We start from the raw sequence: 14,783 nt of genomic DNA, 5'->3' as shown, positions 1-14,783 counted from the left end.
TCCCTAGCCAGGCCAGTCAAGTCTGAAGTGCAACCCTTGAGAAGCTATGATCCATAAATAAAGTATTTTTTTCCATCCACTGATTTATTTTGAAGATTTGTTATGGTAAGAGAAAACTGACTAATTTATATCAATAATCAAAACTTGTTTATCTTAGTGTGAGTGACCATATGTTTGCCTTTAGAAAAAAGTCAGTCTAGCAGTTTAGAAAATTTTGCCAAGACTTTGAAGACTCACTGTGCAGATAGAACCCAGAGAGGAATCAAAACAGAGCAGAATCTCTGACCTGTCCAGGTGTTCTAGGACTCCATTGACCATAATTTTTGTAGATGATTTCCAGTGTCAACATTAAATGGTAACTTTTTTCTTCTAAAGTAAAACAATGGCTTTAGTAAATGAAACACCCACATATTTGGCTTTGTGGAGTTTTCTTAAGTATTTCAAAACAGACTTACTTAGATAATAAATGTGGAGCTTTAAAGGGAACATATTTAAGCAACATGAAATAAGGATTTTTAAATTATTCCATGATTTATCTTTCTTTTTTAGTACGGCCTCTCCATAAATGTATTCTTTCTGCCTCTACTTCCAAACGTCCCAAGATTATGAGTATGTCACAATAGTAAGTCAAAGTTCTATACTTTTATCAATGTGCACTCATAATAGTAGCGAGCTGATGACTCTTTTTGTTCAGCTTCACACAACCCAGAGTCACCTGGGAGTAGGGAACTTCAATTGAAGAACTGCTCTGTGGGGCATTTTCTTGATCAGTGGTTGAGGGAACGGCATGCCTTTGGTGGTAGCCGGTAGCGGCACCCCTAGCCAGGTGATCTAGGGGTTATGAGAGAGCAGGCTGGCAAGCCGTGTGAGAAAAAGCAGTAAGTACATTTTTCCCGGGCCTGGGCCTCAGTTCCTGTCTTCAGTGTCTGCCTCAGCTTCTGTCGCTGATTTGGTCATATCCTTTATCACAGTAATAGAGAGCAAATTAGGACAAGTAGCAAGTAAACAATAAGGAAGTGCAAAGACGAAACGCACTTGTTGCTCATTCTACAGTCCTTTCCTCAGAGGACTTTGTCTTAAATGTTCCTGTTTCATTTCTTGGGTGGTTACCTCCATTACCCAAAGTACTCTAAAAAGGTTCTCTTTATCCTTTATTTCTGAATATAACAGCTTTACAAATCATGCATTAACTTTCCACGTGGTAGGGGAAGGCTTTTCTGAGGCTTTGTGGTCACAAAACTGAATTTTCCTGCTCTTTTCTTCCAGTCTTTTTACTATTTGAAAATGAAATATCTTTTCAATAAGGAAACTTTTCTGTTTCGTTACTGTTACAGTTTGAAGGTGTGTTGGTGTGAACACTCGGTTTCTAAGTTGTGGCTCTGTTTTGTGAAATTATGGTGCATGCCGGGAGGAAATAGGGCTGGTCCAGGCTCGTCACTGGGAAAGGCCTTTGACTTGCTCCACTTCCGGCCAGAGCTGCTTTCTGTCAGTGTGAGCAGCCGCCTCCTACCCCTTATGATCTGTACCTGGTACCATGTGATGTATAACCTCTGCCACAATGGATTGTAACCTCCCAAACATGAGTCTAAATAAATACTTAGTCCCTCAAGTTGCTTCTGTCAAGAACTAGTACACTGGCCAGTCATAAATAGCTTATAATTATACTTCTTTATTTATTCTCCAAGATTCTGACTCTCATCGTATCGTGTTTGTTTTCGTTGAATGCAGGATTCTCTAATTGTCTTAGTGTACACTGTTCACTTTTGCCAAGCTTTTCTTTTCCAGAACCCCCCCCTCCCAACCCAGATGCTTTCTAGATCTGTCTCCCAGATGTTATACAGTGAAATCCATGCACTGAAATTCTCTCAGGGCCTCTGTTTTGAGAGTTTCCTGTATCCCTCTTGCCGGGTTTAACTGCTTGGCTTGCTAAGTTACACTTCTGAAACTAACTCCACAGATCCTATAGAACATCCGCTTTCTTCATTCTGCGTGTCTGAGAGATGATTTCTTATTCACCTTCCACATTTAGCTATCAACTCCATCAGCGGGACATAAAACGAAAAACATTGTCCATTGAAATATGTCTATAGTCTACCTTTCAGCTATATAGAGTTTCTAGTATTTGTTACACATTATCTCTAGAAATGTGTCTTATCTGTAGAAAAAGTATACTTTCTTTCAATTTATGCTACTCAGAAATTTCAAAATTGTTTATATTGGAGAGGTTTTCTCCTCTGCATTTAAGCTATGGCCTCCTAGTTAGACAAGACTTCTACCATTGTACAAATGAACTACCCATGCCGAAATCTCCTCTTATTTTGTCATTTTGAAGCAAGGTCTTACTACATTTCTCAGACTAGACTTGAAATCTATAGACAAAATATTTTAAACTTTATAATCCCTCTGCATACAAACTGCCCATAAAAACCATCAGCTGGAAGACTTAGTTTTATAGACGATGAGAAAAGCCACAGATGTTTTGCACTTGATGACTTGTGTTCTTTATCTTTGAAGATTTCTCTCTTATTTTTTGCTTGTTCTCTGTTCTTAATTTCTTGCTTTGAAAACTTAAGCTGGGACTAGAGCAGGGGCTTAGTGGTTAAGAGCACTGGCTGCTATTCCAGATGACTTTAGAACTCCAGAACCTCCATAACAGCTGAGATGTCTGAAATTCAGCTTCCAGTGGATTTGATTCCCTCTTTTGGTCACTATAGGAATTATGTGTATGTAGTATATAGAAATACGTGGACACAAAACGCCCATACATATAAAATAAAAATGGAATATCAAATATAAAAATAAGAAGCTATTTTTTTTTCTGAGAGTTTTGAGCAGCTTTTGAGGAAGTGGGTCTTGGTGTATATATTGAAAGAGGTAGAAAATAATAGTGTAGTGATATTTGACATAGCCTATGAAATGCATGACAACAAATGAATCAATGGAAATTGAAGACTGCATAAAATTGTTTTTTATATAAAAGGGTATTTTTGCAAACAATTAATTGATGTGATTGATGGTTCACAAAATGTATTAGGTTATACTTAAATGGAGGTCAACCCAGAAATAATTTTTTTCTTTTTTTTAAATATTGCTTACAGTTTTTACTGAATTTTTTAAATTTACATTTCAAGTTATTCCCTTTCCTTGTCATAAGTCTCCTATCCTAGTCCCCTCTCCTTCTTCTATGAGGGTGATCCCCCTCCAAAACCATCCCCATTCTCTGCCCCCTGACATTCCCCTGCACTGGGGGGTCCAGCCTTGGCAAGAACAAGGGCTTCTCCTCCCATTGGTACCCAACAAGGCCTCTGTTATACATGCAGCTGGAGCCATGGTTCTGTCCATGTGCTGTGTTTGGGTGGTGGTTTAGTCCCTGGGAGCTCTAGTTGGTTGGTTGAAGGGCTGCAAACCCCTTCAGTTCCTTCAATCCTTTCTCTAACTCCTCCAAGAAATATATTTTTAACTGTGAGAAAATAGCATGGGGAAGAGGAGCAGGGGAGTGGCATAATGAAAGTGCCTGAAAGAATGAGGCGTATGCCTGTTTATGATGATGTTATGGAGCCAGGAGATTAAAGTAATGAGGCAAGAGCAAGCAAAACAGACAGAAGGCTTTGTGCTTTTGATTCCATGTTGCCTAATAATGCTACACTTTTCACTACTTACAGAATCTCAACAAACTTCTGATATTCTTTCCACTCATGCTGTTGTTTGGGCAAAAGGCCATTATCTCTTTTAATCTTCAAATCACTTTCTGCAAACATTTCAATTCTTGCTTAACTGTCAACTTCCTTTATTCCTTTCCTTCAAGTCTCTGATGAAAGTAGAATTACTTGTCCCTATTAAATAATATTTCCCATTTTCAGGATATCTATTATTAATACCCACATCTGTATTTATTGTTATTTATTCTGAACCCATTTTCTGCAGAGTTCCACTGAGAGGCATTCTGCATTATTCACTCATCATTTTGAAAATCATTGTGAAAGGGAGGTTGGGCAGCAATGGCAAAGTAGGTGTTGTGTAAGTCAATGTCTTTGCGACCTCCTGGATGATTTAAACAGAATAAAAGACACAGCATGTAATTGGATTATACTGCACCAATTGGACAAGCTGAGGCTCAATCATTGCCTTCCAAATATAGTCTGCGTTCTGAGCTGTCGAATCAGGATTTATCAAGCTTAGTGATATAAAGTAAATTCCAATTATCCACGCGAGGCCTATATTCTCCATAAAAGTGAGGAGTCATAAATCAACCAGAAAGCATTCACTATAACTCGATTTCCTAGACCATAAGTTGTAGTGCATATAATCAGGTTTCAATTAAGGACGGAGAAACAAGAAGAGCCATTACCTAAATATAAATGCTTCCGTATTTACCTTTCCACAGATAACTTATAGGTTGAAAGGGAAAAATAGCATTCAACTTTATGAAACTCACTTACAGAAATTTGAATATGAATGGAGAACAACAGAACACTTATAGAGATTATAATTAATAAAATATATACATTGTAAGACATGAACTTTTCTTAAATGTAAATTGACTTAATTTTTATTTAAATATTTATTTAGCCTGTATCAGTGTCTCTGTTTCTCTCTCTCTCTCTCTCTCTCTCTCTCTCTGTGTGTGTGTGTGTGTGTGTGTGTGTGTGTGTGTGTGTACACTTCAGGGACCTGAGGTTGAGCTGGCACTTTCTGTTCAGAGATCAAGCATTGGTTATCTTGTAAGTCTTGCTGCAGGAGCATTTAACTCCTTAGCCACTTTCTTGGTCTGTAAGTTGATATTTTCTACTCAGCTCCTTGAAATGTTATTACTACCAATTTACATTTCAAATATCATATTAGATATGTAGATATGTCTATGTATCTACATATACAAATGAAGAGACTTAATAAACATTCATTTCAAATTACTCATGCAAATTAACATCTAGAGTTTTCCTAATATCTTTTGATTCTTCTTTTGCTTTTCTGTCTTCTCTATTCCCAGTAAAGAAACCACTTTACAGAAATTAACAATTCTCATCTACTCACTATGTGTTTTTATTTATTAGAAAACATAGCATTAAGTTTTATTATAGCATATTCAAAACAAAATTTGCTTTTGTTGGTCCTGTTTACCACTTCTCCCAATCCTTTCTTTTCTTAAACTTCCACCTAGTAGCATCCTTTCTACTGCCCTCTCATATGTGTCCTATCTACGACATCACTATCAGCGACTTCTAAATCCTCTTGGTCCCCTCTCATTGTCTTCTATGTGGTTTCATAGACTTTACCAACTTTCACACTCCCTATTTACACAAACACACATACACAGAGGTGGGGGGTTCTAAGGAAAATTAGCATCCAAATGTGAGGAAGAACTCTGAATTTATTTATTTATTTATTTATTTATTTATTTATTCACTCATTCATTCATTCAGTCAATCAGTCTTTCTGAGCCTGTGTTATTTTACCTACCACATTTTTTCATATTTATCTATTTTCCTAAAAATTTCTTTTCTCAGAGGCTAAGTAAAATTACACTGTTCACTTATACTATATGTCTATTGGTAAACATTTAGGTTGGCTTTATTTCCTCATTATTATAAACGTAGTGGAAAAAGATAAGCATGGGTGGAGTAGTGTAGCTGGGCCATTTGGCATGGTTATTTTTGTGTTGTGGGGAGCTATCACTAACAATGAATGCCTCTTCTCAGAGTCTCACAGACACATGGTGTTATTTGTTTTCTTGGCCTCCAGGGTAGGGTGGGGACAGCACACAGCTCAGGTCAACTCTACAGAGACTTGAAGCCCAGGAATGGGGAGACCTGGTTGTGGGGCGGGGCTGGTTGGTGAGGTGGGGCTGTGGTGGGGTGGGGTTGGTGGTGAGGTGGGGCTAGTGGTGGTTTGGGTGAGGGGTAGGTAGGGGCATAAGGACTGGACTGTAAAAAAGATTAAAGACAATTTAAAGAAAAAAAAGTGATTTGTTCCTGACTGACACTCCCTTAAAGAAAACTCATTCTCTATTTGCAACTGGCTATCAACTAAAGATAGCTCCTGAGTTAGGGAAGAAGGTATGTCCATGCCTGTCATCTTTAAGACCCCATCTAATGCAGACCCACGTGGGCCCTGTGCATGCTCTCAGTTGCTATGAGTTCATATGTTTATCACTCCGGTTGTTTCTGGAAGTTGGTATTCCTTTGGAATCTCCTGTTCCCCCTGGCTTTTATACTCTTTCATCCCCTTTTCACTAGAGTTCACTTAGCCTTATTCCTCGAAGGGAGGATATTTAAGTGAAATATCTCATTTAGAGCTAAGTGGTCAAGGTCCACTGTCAAGCAGCAGGTCTCTATTTTTGTCTCCTCTGCCACAGGAAGAAGCTTCTTTAATGATGGTTGAGCAAGATTTGAATCTATGAGTATAGCAGTGTTGCTAGGGTCATTTTGTTGCTACATTCTTTTAGCAGAACAGCAGTATTTGCTTTTCCTTTAGGTTGCTATCTAGACTCAAGTTCGTGGCCACAAAAGGAGTGTCAGGTATGGGTACCAACTCTTGGATTGGGTCTTACTTCACATTAGATGTTAGATGGTTACTCCCATCAGCTTTGTGCCGCTATTGCACCTGTGTATCCTTCAGACAGGTCATCACTGTAGATCAGAGTTTATATTTGGCTTTGTATTTACATTTCTCCTTTGGTAGTTTGCAGAGTACTTTCCGGTACCACAAACACTAGCAGCAGTTCGACTTCTTTATGTTTAATGAGTTGTATAGGTCTTTAGCAACAGGGCCTTACCAACAATTTGTAGAGAGTCACCAATAAACTTTGAAATGGTGTACCTTTCAGAAAACAAAAAGAGCAATGTCTTTCTAGTATGATGTATTAGGTTTATCCTAATATAATTGTTGTAGAATCTACACCAGCATGCACACTTGAATGTGTGACATTGATAGGTAAAATTCACCGCCTCATGGAACATATTGTTTATCCTTTCTTATCAGAAGAGTGGTTTCAACAGTTGGCAGAAATTCTTTCCTTCTCATTCACTAGATCAATAATAGCTAGTCATTTATAGTAGAGGCTGGATGAGAATATATCTCCTTAGACATTTCTAAGAAAATCCTTACCATGGAAAATACCATACTATATTATACCATGGAAAATATTTTACTGTAAATAGATACACACAAAGATTGTTTCTCTTTTTTAGTTGTATTTGATATTTAATTGAATACAAATAGCTTGAAATATAAAAATTAATCAAATATAATTGTCATTTCTTTTTTGTGTGATTTATGTTTTTTATTGGATATTTTCTTTATTTACATTTCAAATGTTACTACCCCTTTACCGATTTGTCCTCTGGAATCCCCCTATCCCTTCCTCATTCCCCTGCCTCTATGAGAGTGCTCCCCCACCCACCCATCCACTCCCTCCCATCTTCCCACCCTGGCATTCCCTTATACAGGGTCATTGAGCCTTCACATGGCCAAGGGCCTCTCCTCTCACTGATGCCCAATAAGGCCATCCTCTGCTACATATGCAGCTAGAGCCATGGATCCCTCCCTGTGTACTCTTTGGTTGGTAGTTTAGTCTCTGGGAGCTCTGAGGTTTCTGGTTGGTTGATATTGTTATTCTTCCTATGGGGTTGAAAACCCCTTCAGTTCCTTCAGTCCTTTTCCTAACTCCTCCATTGGGGGCCCTATTTTCAGTCCAATGGTTGGTTGAGAGCGTCTGACTCTGTATTAGGATCTGGCAGAGCCTCTCAGGAGACAGTGACATCAGGCTTCTGTCAGCATGCACTTCTTGGCATCCACAATGTTGTCTGGGTTTGGTGACAGTATATGGGATGGATGCCCAAGTGGGGCCATCTCTGGATGACCTTTCCCTCAATCTCTGCTCCATACTTTGTATTTCCTCCTGTGAATATTTTGTTCTCCCTTCTACCAAAGACTGAAGCATCCACTCGTTGGTCTTCCATGGAAAATTTATATTGGAGATTTATTGAGAAAATTTCAATTGAAGAGTTTAAATTAAAGCTCAATCTTTTCAAAGCTCCATGTATGTGCCTCAACACAGAACCTTTATCTGATCTCTCCTGAGTGACATAATCAGATGAGGGGCTTGGATTAACTTCACTGAACTTAGAGACCTAAGAAAAGATTCTAGGTAGTGCTGGGCATGAACAGGAATCTCCTCTCAGGTCAAATTTCCTCGAGGACATTTGAAAAACCATGTCAAAAGGAGACAGAATAATGAAGTTCAAAATGTATTATTTTTTTAAATAAAATAGTTTTATTTTACTTAATTAATTGAAATGCAAATTGAATTAAAATAGTCCATGTTTTTTTTTGGGGGGGGGCTCCAACTGGATTCATTTAGCCAAGAACTTGATTTGATGTTACCATTCCTAATACTGAAAGCTTCATTTGCTAATGTCCAGTTGGTACTCTCTCCTTATTATTTGGTTAACTCCATTTATATCAGCTTCATATATGTAAATATTTTAGAAAGCTTCTACTATACTGTGATTCCATATAACCACTCAAATAGTTCTTAGTTTTAGCCGTGCTTTCTCATACTTCCTCCCCACCCTCTCTTCCTTCCTCCCTCTTGTTTAATCCTCCTTTGCTTGGTAGATATCCACTGTTGCCAACATCACTTCCTGAATAAGTTGTCATTTTTTCTAGTGCATATTTTTGATGAATGGACAGAGCTACGTGAGTTTATTTCAGGTTCCTCTATACAGTCCTATCCCATTGGTCTCCATGTATCATTCTGTCTTTTTCACAATATAGCTCTGTACCATAATTTGAAATCAGGCACTGTGGTATCTCTAATATGGTCTTTTCTACTTAGTTCCGCATGATTATGTTAGTCTATTATGTGTCCATATAAATTTTTGGACTTTTTTCTAATTCTATAATAATAGCATTAAATGAGACATTGATTTCCCCTTTATAAGGTGAATCCATTTCAATTATTTTCGTATTTGTCAATATTTTAGGAAACTTCTGTGATAGGTTTCTATGTAGCTTTCTAACAACCTTTAATGTAATTGTCCCTCCTAATATTCCCTTCTTTACCTTCTCTCTTATCTTCCTCCCTACATAATCCTCATATTCTAGTTTTCCCTTTCTCTACAACATTATACCCTACTTCCTCTTCCTTGAAGGTGCCTCCTCCTTCCATTTGGTGCCTTGTTAGCTACCTAATCTCTGAGGTTATTCAGATTGAAACATCCATCTTGACAGCTTAAAAGCTAACAAGTACATATAAGAGAAAACATGCAATATTTGTAATTGTTGTCTGAGTTACCTCCCTCAGGATGATCCATACAATATCCATGTACCTGCAAATTTCCTAATTTCATTTTTAATAGATGAATAATAATCCATTGTGTAAATGTACCATGTATTCATTACCCATTTATCAGATATTGGAGACCTAGGCTTTTTCAAATTTCTTGCCAGACAGCTTAAGCCATCTTAAGTAACAAAGTAAAATCTTCCATGGCAAGAACGGGTTACATCTTGTTGAGTTGTTAGCAAACAGGGACCCAAATATCCTGATCCCTCAATATCACGGCCTATTGCCAAGGCTATTGGTTATTCTCCATAACCTGATGGTAAGGCTCTTTTGCTGAAAATACTACTTACTTCCAACATTGAACATGGAAGAATAGAGCTGGTGTTCATCTAGAATCTTTGCCTTTACTGAATAGCTTTCATGCTCCAAATATACTTTGCAAACTACTGGGGAAGAAAAATAATTATCAGTGTTTTCCACTTCTGTGGTTTGAATAAAAAAAAATGGTCCCATAGATTCATGAGTTTGAATGCTTGTTCCATAGAGAATGGCATGATTAGGAGGTTTGGCCTTGTTAGAGTAGGTATTGGCCTTAATGGAGGAAGTGTGTTACTCTAGAGGCAGGCTTCGAGATCTCATATATGGTCAGGCTAGGACTAGTGTGAAACACGCTGCCTGTAGATCAAGATGTGGAACTCTCAGCTCCTCTCTCACCATGTCTGTGTACATGCTGTCATCCTTCCTACTATAAGGATAATCAACTGAACCTCTGACTATAAGCCAGGCTCAATTAAATGTCTTCCTTTTAAGAGTTATCATGGTTATGGTGTTTTTTCACAGCAATAAAACTGTAACTAAGAGATCCCATTAGAAACTGTAACCTACAACAGTGACTGTAGGCTTCTATTTGTTTTAAAGTTTACTTTTAATAAGGGTTCTCAGGCACTGCATCCCCCTTCTAGCCCACCATCCAATGGTAGGGGAGAAAGGGTGGTTAAATAGGGCAAGGGGATGTGGACCTGTTTAGAAGTAGTTCTCTGGGTCAATTCCAATCTCAGGATACTGGTAGTTCAGTTCAGTGTGTCAGGATATGAAGCACAAAGCAGCAGCATGATCCAGCAGAAATAGACAGCTCAATGAAGTGAAGATCAGCAAAGATGAAGATGACTAACACAGCATTGCAAGGTTAGCTATGTAAGCACGCTGTCTCTGTCTATTGACTCTTTTTTATATTTTCTTTAGATATCACATGACTTCCCGTGGGTCTTGCCTCAGAAAACCAAACCAAACCAACCAACCAACCAACCAAACAAGAACCCAAAAAACCAAAAGCAAAATAATCAAGAAAAAAACATGTGAGTCTTCCTCAGGAAAACACCACATGAGGTTGTATCACATGATAAAACCATAAATTCCCACTTTAAGTGGCCTCTGCGCAGTATATACTAGTGCCATAGTGGCATAAATATTTTGAAAATTACCACCATTTTTATTGTTTTCATGACTTAGTTCATGAGATAGAACCCAAATCTCAAAATGCTAAATTAGCAAAAAACTTAAGAATAGATAGATAGGCCAAAGGCCCTAGGGTAAAACCTACTACTCTTATTCTGCTAAAAAACATAACAATAAAATTACTCCTAAGGACATATTCCTAAACCTATAGATCAGCACATCGCTCAACTGTAAACAGAGAATCTTTTATTTTTTTGAGTATAAATGGCAATTACCACAAAGACCCATCATTGAACAATGTGAAGAAAATGGGATTTTTGCTTGTAGGGTAAAATTTTTTAAAAAAGAGAACATTAAGTTGGGTGGAGAGTTAAGTGGGGAGAATCTGGGAGAAATTGGAAGAAAAAGTAATATGATCAAAAAATATTTGCTTGAACTTTTCAAATAAAAATCAATTGATTATAAAATCATGTGATTAGAATTTTGATGTGCATTATACTTAAACTATAGATGACTTTTTGTAATCCAATCGTTGTTTTCAATGTAACTTCTGTCAGTCCAGCACTCTTGAAGTCTTTTCATTCCATGAAGATTATCAAACAGTTTAGAATATGTTTTATTGTATTGCCTCAAACTCTTCTAGGTTTCTCTGGGGTCTGTCATACAATCCCGCTTCATTTCTCCTATCATTTGGGTCTTCATGTCTTTTGGTTGCATTGGCTAGATGTTTGTCAATCTCTTTTACTTATTTGGAAGAAGCAACCCTTTGATAGGTATTACACATTTTGTTTTAATTTCCATTTCATTAATCTCTCCCCTACTCCTGACGTTTTTGTTCTCATTTGGTTTCTTGTTTAAAAGACTTAAATTTTATCCATCATTAATTTTATTTGAGATCTTTCTTACTGTGAGTTCTTAAAACTATAAACTTCCTCTTTAGGATGACCTTACCTGTGTTCAAGTGTGTCTCCTGGGTTGAGATGCTAGTCACATTTGTTACTGGGCTCTTTTATTCTTCCTTTCTGATTTCTCCACTAACCCAAGGTTCATTTCATGGTGTGTAATTAAAATATCTACTGTGATTCCATTAAATAGTATCTGTTGTTTTTAATTTTCATCTCAGCTCATTCTTCTACTACATGGAATCTCTTGAATACATTTCAGATGTGTTGAAAGTATTTATTGGTCATTCTTGATTTCATCAAAGATTACATATGCCTGCATGTATTGTCTCTACTCTAGCTTCTGCCCCTGAAGTTTGTTATCCATGTTGTCTTATTTGAGGTTAGTTTTCTTTGATGTTTTACTGATTCTTTTTTCATTTTTAGAATTCTCGATAGGTTGTTTTTTAGTTTCAAGGTTCAATCCTTCATTGAAATTTTCTCCTCTAATTTGCTCTTATGTTAATTGGACAGAATTTTGTCAAGGTTTTAAGTACATTTCTTAAATTCACTATCTGATCAAATGAGTATTCAATTTGGCCATTGACCCTCTTTTAAGAGTCTGTCTCTTAGTTCTATCTCAGACAGTTCAGATTTCTTGGTGTTAGGGGCTACCATCATAGGGAGGTAAAGGTTAAGAGTGGACTGAAATATGTTGCTGTCTCATAGATTTTGCGTTTCTTTGTTTTGTTTGACATATCTAATGGATCGAAGGTGTACTTCAAGTTTAGCCCTCCTCTTCTGATGCCTTTCCAATTCCATTTTGTTGTTTGTCTGTGCGTGTTGCTACATCAGATTAATCACTAAATTGTGTTTTCTGACACTACTCAGAGGGAAGAGACACTGGTGACCCCTCCCAATAAATGCCAGTCTAGGATTTTCTCATATGTAGGACACTTCTTTGCATTATACTTGTGTCTCTGTTACATGCCAGAGACAGTACTGCTGGGCTACTATTTGAAAAAGATGTGATTATTTGATTATTTATTTATTAGTTTGACTTTGAATTTTGGATTTTTATTGGATATTTTCATTACTTACATTTCAAATGTAATCCCCTTTCCTGATTTCCCCTGTGTAGTTCCCCTATCCCTTCCTTACTTCCCCTGCCACTATAAGAGTGTTCCCCCAACCACCCACTCCCTCCAATCTCCCCACCCTGGCGTTCCCATACAGAGGGGCATTGAGCTTTCACAGGGCCAAGGGCCTCTCCTCTCATCGATGCCAGATAAGGCCATCCTCTGTTACATATGTGGCTGAAACCATGGGTCCCTTCATGTTTACTCTTTGGTTGGTGGTTTTGTCTTTGATAGCTCTAGGGGTCCAGTGTTTTGATATTGTTGTTCTTCCTATGGGGTTGCAAACCCTATATATATATATATATATATATATATATATATATATATATATATATATATATCTGTCTCCTGTCAGCATGCACTGCTTGGCATCCACATTATTGTCTGGGATTGGTGACCGTATATGCTATGAATGCCTGGTGAGGCCATCTCTGGATGACCTTTCCCTCAGTCTCTGCTCCATACTTTGTCTCTGAATTTCCTCCTGTGAATATTTTGTTCTCCCTTCTAAGAAGAAGTGAAGCATCCACAATTTGGTCTTCCAAATTCTTGAGCTTCATATGGTATGTATTTTGGGTATTCTGAGCTTTTGGACTAATATCCACTTATCAGTGAATGCATACCATGTGCATGCCATGATATTTTCCAGTTACTTCTATTTGCCTAAGAATTTCATGAAGTCATAATTTTTAAGAGCTGAGTAGTACTCCATTGAGTAAATGTACCACATTTTCTGTATCCATTCCTCGGTTGAAGGATATCAGGGTTCTTTCTAGCTTCTGGTTATTACAAATAAAGCTGCTATGAACAAATAGAGCTTTTTTCTTTGTTACATGTTGGAGTATCTTTTGTGTATATGTCCAAGAGTAATATAGCTGGATCTTCAGGTAGTACTGTGTCCAATTTTTTGAGGAACCTCCAAACTGATTTCCAGAGTGGTTGTACCAGCTTGTAATCCCACCAATTATGGAGGAGTGTTCCCCAGCATCTGTTGTCACCTCAGTTTTTTGACCTTAGCCATTCTGACTGGTGTGAGGTATAGTTCCAGGATTGTTTTGATTTGTATTTCCCTGGTGACTAAGAATGTAGAATATTTCTTTAGGTATTTCTCGGTCACTCGATTTTCTTCAGTTGGGAATTCTTTGATTAGCTTTGTCCCCATTTTTAATAGGACAATTTATTCTATGGAGTCTAACTTCTTGGGTTCCTTGCATATATTGTGTTTTAGTCCTCTATCAGATGTAGGGTTGGTAAAGATCTTTTCCCAAACTGTTGGTTACTGTCTTGTCCTATTGACAATGCCCTTTGCTTTACAGAATCTTTGCAATTTTATGAGGTCCCATTTGTCAATTCTTGATCTTAGAGCATATGTCATTGGTGATCTGTTAAGGAAATTCTCCCCTGTGCCTATGTATTGAAGGTTTTCCCCCACTTTTTCTTCCATTAATTTCAGTGTATCAGGTTTTATGTCAAGGTCCTTGATCCACTTGGACCTGAGCAAACAAATTGAAAAGAATGGATCTATTTGCATTCTTCTACAAGTTGACTGCCAGTTGAACGAGCACCATTTGTTGAAAATGTTCCCTCCCTCTGAATGGTTTTAGTTCCCCTGTTAAAGATCAAGTGACCATAGGTGTGTGGATTCATTTCTGGGTTTTCAATTCTATTCCATTGATCTCCCTGCCTGTCTTTGTACAAATACCATACAGCTTTTTTTTTTATCATGATTGCTCTATAATACAGTTTGGGTTTTGTGGATCATGATTTCCTTAGCTATTGTTGAGGATGTTGAGAGTAGTTTTTGCTGTCCTGCTTTTTTCTTTCTTTCTTTTTGTTATTATCCAAATAAACTTGCAAATTGCTTTTTTCAAACTCTGTGAAGATCTGAGTTGGAATTTTGATGGGTTTTGCATTGAATCTGTAGATTGCTTTTTGCAAAATGTCCAGTTTTACTATAGTAATCCTGCCAATCCATGAGCATGGGAGATCCACCATCTTCTGAAATCTTCAATTTCTTTCTTC

At 37.5% G+C, this 14,783-nt stretch overlaps 1 long non-coding RNA gene across 2 annotated transcripts in view; it reads left to right on the top strand.

The window, feature by feature from the left end:
* Positions 1 to 674: 674 nt before the first annotated feature.
* LOC108351227 (uncharacterized) overlaps positions 675 to 14,783 on the top strand; it is a 40,011-nt gene continuing 25,902 nt past the window's right edge. The window contains exon 1 of one of the 2 annotated variants that reach the window (XR_015623007.1): positions 675 to 878. This is a non-coding gene — a long non-coding RNA (uncharacterized LOC108351227). The remainder of the gene's footprint in view (positions 879 to 14,783) is intronic. The other variant, XR_015623008.1, reaches the window with a different exon arrangement.

Source organism: Rattus norvegicus, chromosome 6 (genome assembly GCF_021556685.1).
Source record: "Rattus norvegicus strain SHRSP/BbbUtx chromosome 6, alternate assembly SHRSP_T2T, whole genome shotgun sequence".
In the NCBI taxonomy this organism is placed as follows: Eukaryota; Metazoa; Chordata; class Mammalia; order Rodentia; family Muridae; genus Rattus; species Rattus norvegicus.
The sequence above is the reverse complement of the archived record's forward strand: the minus strand, read 5'-3'. Positions and strand labels throughout refer to the sequence as shown.